This window comes from Nestor notabilis, unplaced genomic scaffold (assembly GCF_000696875.1).
Source record: "Nestor notabilis isolate BGI_N333 unplaced genomic scaffold, ASM69687v1 scaffold2710, whole genome shotgun sequence".
Lineage (NCBI taxonomy): Eukaryota > Metazoa > Chordata > Aves > Psittaciformes > Psittacidae > Nestor > Nestor notabilis.
In genome coordinates, this window is record NW_009909521.1 from 65,133 (window position 1) to 72,754 (window position 7,622).

Genomic DNA, 7,622 nt, shown 5'->3' on the forward strand with positions numbered 1-7,622 from the left:
TCTGGGGTGTTTTTTTGGTTTAAATGTTTTTGGGTTTTTGTTTTTATTTTTTTGACAAAGCCTGAAGAAATATTGGTGATGAAATAATAATGGAGAACTATAATACAGTGAGTCTCTCAAAGAACTGCTGATTAACCCCCTCAACCCACCAGTGGGTCCAGAAAAAATGCTGTGATATTTCAGTGAATTTCTGCAAATCCCTCCAAGTCATGAAGGTTCTGAATAAACCTCTCACTCTTCCTCAGGGATTTTGCAGCCCTCAGTAGTGTCTCTGACAGGAATATTACTGTGCTGAGGGCCCAAAAGAACTGTTACTGAACTTAAGAAAATCTTTCCTTTTCCCTTGGATGGAAATGGTGTCAGTGTATTGCTTTTATTAGTAATTTCCTTATTCGCTCGCAATCGAGGAGACTCACCTGTGATACTTCCAGATGATCCTCGAACCTGCTTTGGAAAGTACCCAGTTTCTTCACACAGCAAATATTTTTAAAGTTCTTGTTAAGTCCATCATGGTCACTTTTTGGTCACTTTTACATAAAGTTCTCAAGAGCTTGAAAATCTAGTCTGTTCTGCTTCTGTGTTCATTAATCTTGGGGATTTTTACGCACCTTCCATCTTACTTAACAGCTTACCTAAAATGTAGATTAGAAGCACAGAGAAGAAAGCTGACTCAGATATAAAAGAAATTGGCTCAAACCCTTTGTAAGAATTTAAGCATATATTGAACTCAAGTTCAAGCATGTTTCTGAGAGGGCAGCTAAATCATTTTTTATGCCCGTATTTCTGCAGACTGCATTTAAGGCAGTGATAGTGAAAGACAGTGAAATTACTTCTTTACCTTACCAGAAAGAAATGACAGCTTAATTCCCAAAACAGAATTCATATTTCCAAGCCCATTCTGCAGTCTGAAAGAAGTTTGGGAAACATGAACAGATGCTAACAATACTTAACAAAATATTTGTAAAATGTTTGAAAATCTCAAATGAAGTGTTTGCTAGAACTAATTATAAGCATATTGATCACAGCTATGAATGTTTACAGTGAGCCTGCATGATAATCTCCCGTTTTGTGGACAGAGAACCTCAAATATTACATAATCTTTGCCAAAGATACAAAATATTTGTTTAGTATCTTTTTTTCTGCAGCATTCATGCTCAGAGTTACTACATTATTATAGGCTCTCTAAGTCTCTATGTTATGTTTTACTAAATGACTGCTACCTACTTTAATTATGTAGACTTTAGTTGCAGGCTAATTGCATTTTTTATCCACTACAGGTTTAAGAAATCCATGGCTAATTCTGTCTCTGATGCATGACTCAGATACTGGTCTCAACACACCACAGTTACACTTAACAAGGTAGAATACCTTAGTTTTGTATATGAATAATTCACTATGGCATTAAGAGAAGCCCCTATCCTATGTTAAACAATAATGTAACATTTAACAAGGTTAACTTAATAATAGAAACTGGGGGATTTGTCTCTGATCATGTTCCTTCTGTTAAAAATATATTCAGTATCACTAAGCCAGGAAGCCAAAATGCATAAGCAAATATTCTCAAGCTCTCTGTTCATTTTGATTTTTAAAGAGACATTGCAAAGGTAGTTCAAACCAAACTTTGTCCTTTCATTCATGTTTGCAAAAAGAAAATAATGGGAACATTTGAAATGCAAAGTTTCAGAAGTGTTAAATGGGATCATTTGAAGCCAAAACCGTTAAAAGCCTAAAAAGCATTAGCCAATATGGGATAGAGAAGAGCAGGCAATTTTTGTATGTATAGGTCTGCACTCTGAGGCATGAAAAGGCTACACAGAATGTAGTCCTGGTTGCAAAGGCTTCAGCTCAGCTTCTCCCTCATGGGAAACAGTTTACTATGATGACTAAACACAAAACTTTATGCCCCTGTCACAGCAAATCCTTGGACGTGAGTGTGTAGAGAAAATACTGCTGTCCCACATAGGGTTTTGCAAACTGGTCTTGTCACTTTAGCAATGAAGTCTATAAGATACAAAGCTTCCACAGGGCAATGGTGATGAATATACTTGATCTCCCTTGCACATTTCATTCTAATTCAAAGATGAGTTGTTTTGTTTTGTTTTATTTGTTGTTTTATTTTGTTTAAAAAAAAAAAAAGAAAGGCTTTTGAGACAGGTAAAGACAGGTAGGTTGATTTTGAAATTCAGGCTTCTAGACACTATGCATGGAAACCTCTTTCATGTCATGGCAGAAGCACCAAGTCAGCTTCACCAAGACCGTTTCTAGAATTACTTCACTTGCACGAAAAAACCCATTTCTGGTATTGAGGATTTCAAACCATTTTATTAATACCCAGAAATTCCATAATCATGCTATAGATTAATCTCTCTCTTACTTTGGCAGGCTTATCTGGTTTTGTCTCCAAGTTTACCATTTCTGTTTCCTCATCTCAGACCGTCTTTCCACAGCAAATATGTCTGAGGATTAAAAAGACTACTAATGAATTTATTTTGTTTCCTGAGGTTTTACCTTACCCTTATCTTCTGCAGTGTCACCTACATGGTCCAGTTCTCTCAATCTAATCCCATCTTTACATAACAACTCTTTGAATTGGTACTAGATGGTAAAGCAAAATGGGGAGTGAAAAACTATCTAGATAAGAACACTATCTAGTAATGTACCTAGGGAACAATCTCCTCCATCAAACTGCTGAGTCCCTGGGGTGTTCTGTCTGAGATGAAATCCCTCCCACTGTGCCATTGAACAGCAGCAGAATCACTCAGCAGCGATTACTGCATTACAATGTGCCTCCACGCAACAAAAACCTATTTGATGAACACCAGTACATGCTGAAGAAAGACGTATCAGAGGTGTGGGGCAAGTGAAGAGAAAATAATAAATGGGTTGAAAGCAAGAGGGATGAAATGGGATAAGACTGAGATGTGAATGCAAAAGAAAAAAAGTTAATGAGGAGAAAGTAAGAAAGTGCAAGAGAAACAGAGTTCTGAAAAAGCATTCACCTGCTCTTTTTGAATTGTCATCCCTTATTGCCTGTTTTCAGTAGAATTTCCTCACTGTCCCTAGTTTCAGTACCTGTCTATATTAACCCATACCAGCCCACAGAGACATTGGTTAGCATTCCTTCACAATTTGCACTTTGAACAGTATTGTCAAAACACTGAAGTGACTTGAAGATTTGAAATCTCGCTTCCAATAGTAATTCAAACACTTAATTTCTTAAATCCTACTACCATTCACTGAGACTTGGCCTCCATGATCTATTTGGAAATAAGGCTAGAAATTATTTTTTCTAAAAGTTACCCTTTTTTTCCCTAAGTATGAATTCCAGTGTGTTCAGTTTTCCTGTAGAGATTATTTTTTTTTTCCCTGGTAGATTGCTTTTGTTGTTTCCTAAGCTATTATCTGTGTTGTGGACATGAACTTATTTCCCCTTGCCTTCATTCTTTTCTTGCTCAGTTCTGAAGCAAAACCATGACCTTGGGTCTGAGACCATTAGCAGTCATTCTGTGATGGATCTGTCTCCAAACGGTGTGAGATTTAGATAATCAAGTGGGATTCACATATTTATCTCCAGGTAAGGCTGGAATTTCTCGAGGGGTTTCTATATTTCTCCCTCTGATCCCTGGGGAAGATAAAATGTTAAAAAGTACAATGGAAAGAAGCCACATAAAGTAAGCAATGAAGGGAAACTGTGATTGAACTCTGGGGACCCTAGGTCCTGGTGTCCAGCACACCATGTCCCTGCTGTCTCAGCTGAACTGACAGATGCGCAGCCCAGTGCTGTGGAACAGCCACAGCTCTCTGTAAAATCATGTCCAGGGAATTTGAGTTGTCTTGGTATCCTTTTTTTCCCCTGTTCCTGGTTATATTACTGAGTGCGCCTCACATCCTTAACAGCGACACTTTTCTTTCAGGTCTTTGCAGAAGCTCTGCTTTAGGGAGAGGCAGGACCTTTACCTGTAAGTAGTGGATCTGGGACAGACCCAGATCGCTCTTCTCATTCATTCCCTTTCCATTTTTCCTTGCTGCCTATTGCAGTACCCGGTTAGCCTTCAGCCTCTCTGGTCTTTCTCATCTTGTTCTCCACCTCTCTGCTGTTCAGATCAGTCTTCTGGCTATCATTTCGACACCTTACACTGTGTTGTTTTTCTCATCTTCTGGTCTAACAGTTGCTCCCTTTGCTAGCAGTGCTCAGCTCCCATTCCTCTGAGCACTTTAAACTGCAGAAAGTCAAAAAAGATTCATGCAGTCTCATATAAACCTCCTGGTGGGTGTAGCAGGAAGCAAAGCTGTAATGACACACTACAGTACTGCCCTCCTACTTGCGATGATTATTGGGTAAGGCTGATCAGTGGCTCTACCAAACAACTTACAGAAATAGTCCTAGCTTTCATCAGATTTTCTTTGAAGTTTGCAAAAACCTTATACATCAGTATTGACTGTTCCAAAATCACGAGAACCAGTTTTGATCCCTATTGAGAATTATCAGTGGGGTAGAGAGTCCTTTTATAATATCTTTTATGTAACAGCAGTAATGAAAATGATTTTGAGTGAGGAATGCAGAAGATCCATGAGTGGATAATCAGGAGATATAACCAGGACTGAGATGTTCTGCCAATCTGTGTGTTTGATTAAGAAGTAAATCAGATCCATCTAAGCAGGAACTGTTTTAGTAAGCATGAAGAGTGGTGTATTGTGAGGGTAGTTTGAAGGGATGACCTTACAACAGCAGAGAGAGAAGTGGCAGTATATTTTTAACAATGCAAAAATGTACAGCAATAAGCAATAACAAGGCTGAGTGGTACAGAAAACGGAATCTATACCTAATGTATGCACATACAATAATTAAATTATATATAGAATTTATGTGCATGTTCAATTATTTCTTCATAAGCAAATTATACCAACCCAGTCATTGCATACGGTAGCAGAGACACCTCCCAATCAGGAAGGTGGAACAAGGGTAGGAAAAATGAGTTTTCCTTGCTGAAGTTTTTGGTTGTCTGAAGCTCCCAGAGTCTGAGGCTGAACAAAGCCTGTATAACGCCACGCTGATTTGCAGATGTCGTGTACCCCAGTCATATATGCCTTGTGATATTCTTTGAGAAGTCTATGGCTCAAAGGCACATTTCACAGCTCCTTGCTCTCAGTCACTCACACTATAAGCCTGTGACTTCAAAGGGACATCTGAAAGGAAATGTTTGGAGGAAAAAAATAAAGAAAAAAAAAAAAGAGAAAGATTTTCTGCTTGTCCCTTTTCTTTCTGCTTATGATATAACAGGCTTAAGATACTTCGGTATAACTGCTTCTCAGTGGGTTAGTTTTTCCTTTTACTTTACAAAGACCATAAAAAAATTGTCAGTGAGAAAACAGCTGTGTGATCCCAGTCCAGATGTTGTCATCTTAGAGTGGGCTTGCCAAAGAGCAGGCAAACAACTTTCCATCTCTAAGCAGGCTCCTTGGGTCAAGCTGGAATGATGTCCAAGATAGTGACTCTCAGACCTTTTCGTAATGGGAGTTGCAGTTGTAGCACATGCAAAAGCAGATAGTGCTCCTTGCTGCATATTCAGTAAGAAAACTCAGGGCTGGCAGTGCCCTTTTGGGCTTTATGAAACATCACTAAGTTAACATTTTCTCTTGTTTCTGAGTGTAAATGAGATTCAGTTCTAAATTCAGTCCATTTTATGGTTCTAAACATGTTACCCATAACATCAGTGTTCTCCACATACATGAAGTCCTGAATGGCTTTTATGAAGTTTCCACAGTGTATCTTTTTGGGGGGAAGGGATAAAACACTATGTAAATTATGATTAGATTTATTTTTCTTTTTTTTTACATTTTTAAGAGTTAATATAGATCCTTTTACTTTAATCTGTGATATGCAATGCACTCACATTGAATGCTTGATTCACTGAATGACACTGAATAGTTAAAGTGCAAACACTCTTGTTTGTAGGAAAACATAATGGAGGGATTTACAGTCAGGTTAATGTTTAACCTCCTAATCTTTCTAATGTTATGCTTGGAAAATGGCCTTTAAATTTAATTATCCACTTCTTTACATTCACTACTTTGCAAATGAGCATTTAAAAATGTCAGTCATCTCTCTTTGAAGAAACTATCCACTCATAGTAATGTTGGTCATCCTAAGCAAATGCCACCCAACCCACCATGCTGCTGACAACGTCATTTATTCTCTTCTTAACTGTCTGAGGTTTGCATATCTCAGACCACACAATTTAAGACATAGAGTACTTTCTTCTTTACCAGATATTAGAAACATTAGATTATGGTTCTGCATCTAAATGAAAAGACTTTTAGTACCTATATAATAAAAATCTCAGTAACTAATTGGGGATGTGTCGCATTATCCTGAGAAGAGACTTGTTCCAGAAAAAGGTCTAAATCATTTATGTTTTGAGAAATAGAAAATTAATTTCAGGAATTAATTTAGTATGGATTCTATGTAGGATACAAAGTATGTCAGCACATTATCTATACTTCCATATCACTTTCTCAAATGTTTGCAAAAGCAGGCACCAATTTTTTATATTTGGTTCAGGGGGGAGCTCTGGGGTTCTGCTGTTTTTAAAAACAGTTGCCATTGTGACTGTCAGATCGTCACACAGGCATAAGAGGCTCCATGGGGGCCTGGGAATTCTCTGCTGAGTCAGAAAGTAAGGGGAATAGTGGTACAATCGCTGCTTCATTTCCATCAACAATCTTGCTTATGCTTCTAAGACCTGACACAAGGGATGTCTTGGTTATCCACATAGGCTGGAAACAGGCAAGGGACAAAAACAATGTAAAGGATATGAAAAAATACAGGACAATTCCTTACTTACATCTTACACAGAAGTGTATGATTTCTTTTGTTCATTACCTCCAATGTAGGTATTGCAAATGCATGATCTTAAGGTCCTTTCCAACCCTAACTATTCTATGATTCTATAATCCATTTAGATCAAAGATAGCACATTTGAATTAAATCATTTGTGCAAAGAAGATCAAGCATCCAAAAGATGACATTCACAAATAATATGATTATATCAGATAGTAAGACAAATGTCTTTCCTAGCTACTCATGCTCGGAGTAGCACCTTGTGATGTATTTATTTCATGTCCCATACTTGAGCACAGTCTTTTCCATAATGGAACATAGTTACATAGGTCATGCTATTTTTGACTATAGATTTGACAGAAAAATTAAAAGAACTGAAATCTTACACTTTTTCTGGGAGAATGTCTTCTTGCTGCCTTGTAGTCTTCACAGGTGAAGGGAGTTTGTTGTTTTATATTAATGGACTGGTTTAGACATCCAGATAGTGAGAAACTGATGCAATTTACCTTGAACTAAGCAGAGCTGATATGCCTTAAACTCCCATGTGAATACACATGGACTTCAAACACAAATAGAAATTTGGGTTTCAGGCATTCTAGCAAACTTGTCATGAACAACCTGCACATAGCTTGTGATACCTTCCATTTTTTTCAATATTAGGAAACAGGGTGATTTTTAAGAGTTAAGTAAATAATGATCCAATCTATTCTGATGCAAAGACTGTACTGCATTTGACTGAGAATAAAGACAATGTAGTAAAAATAGGGAAAGCTCTTAGGTT

General features: G+C 37.5%; 1 protein-coding gene across 1 annotated transcript in view; it reads right to left on the bottom strand.

Moving 5' to 3' along the window:
* CHRM2 (cholinergic receptor, muscarinic 2) overlaps nucleotides 1-7,309 on the bottom strand; it is a 16,342-nt gene extending 9,033 nt beyond the window's left edge. The window contains exon 1 of the mRNA XM_010024117.1: nucleotides 7,228-7,309. The gene's annotated coding sequence lies outside the window, so the exon portion shown is untranslated. The remainder of the gene's footprint in view (nucleotides 1-7,227) is intronic.
* Nucleotides 7,310-7,622: the final 313 nt, after the last annotated feature.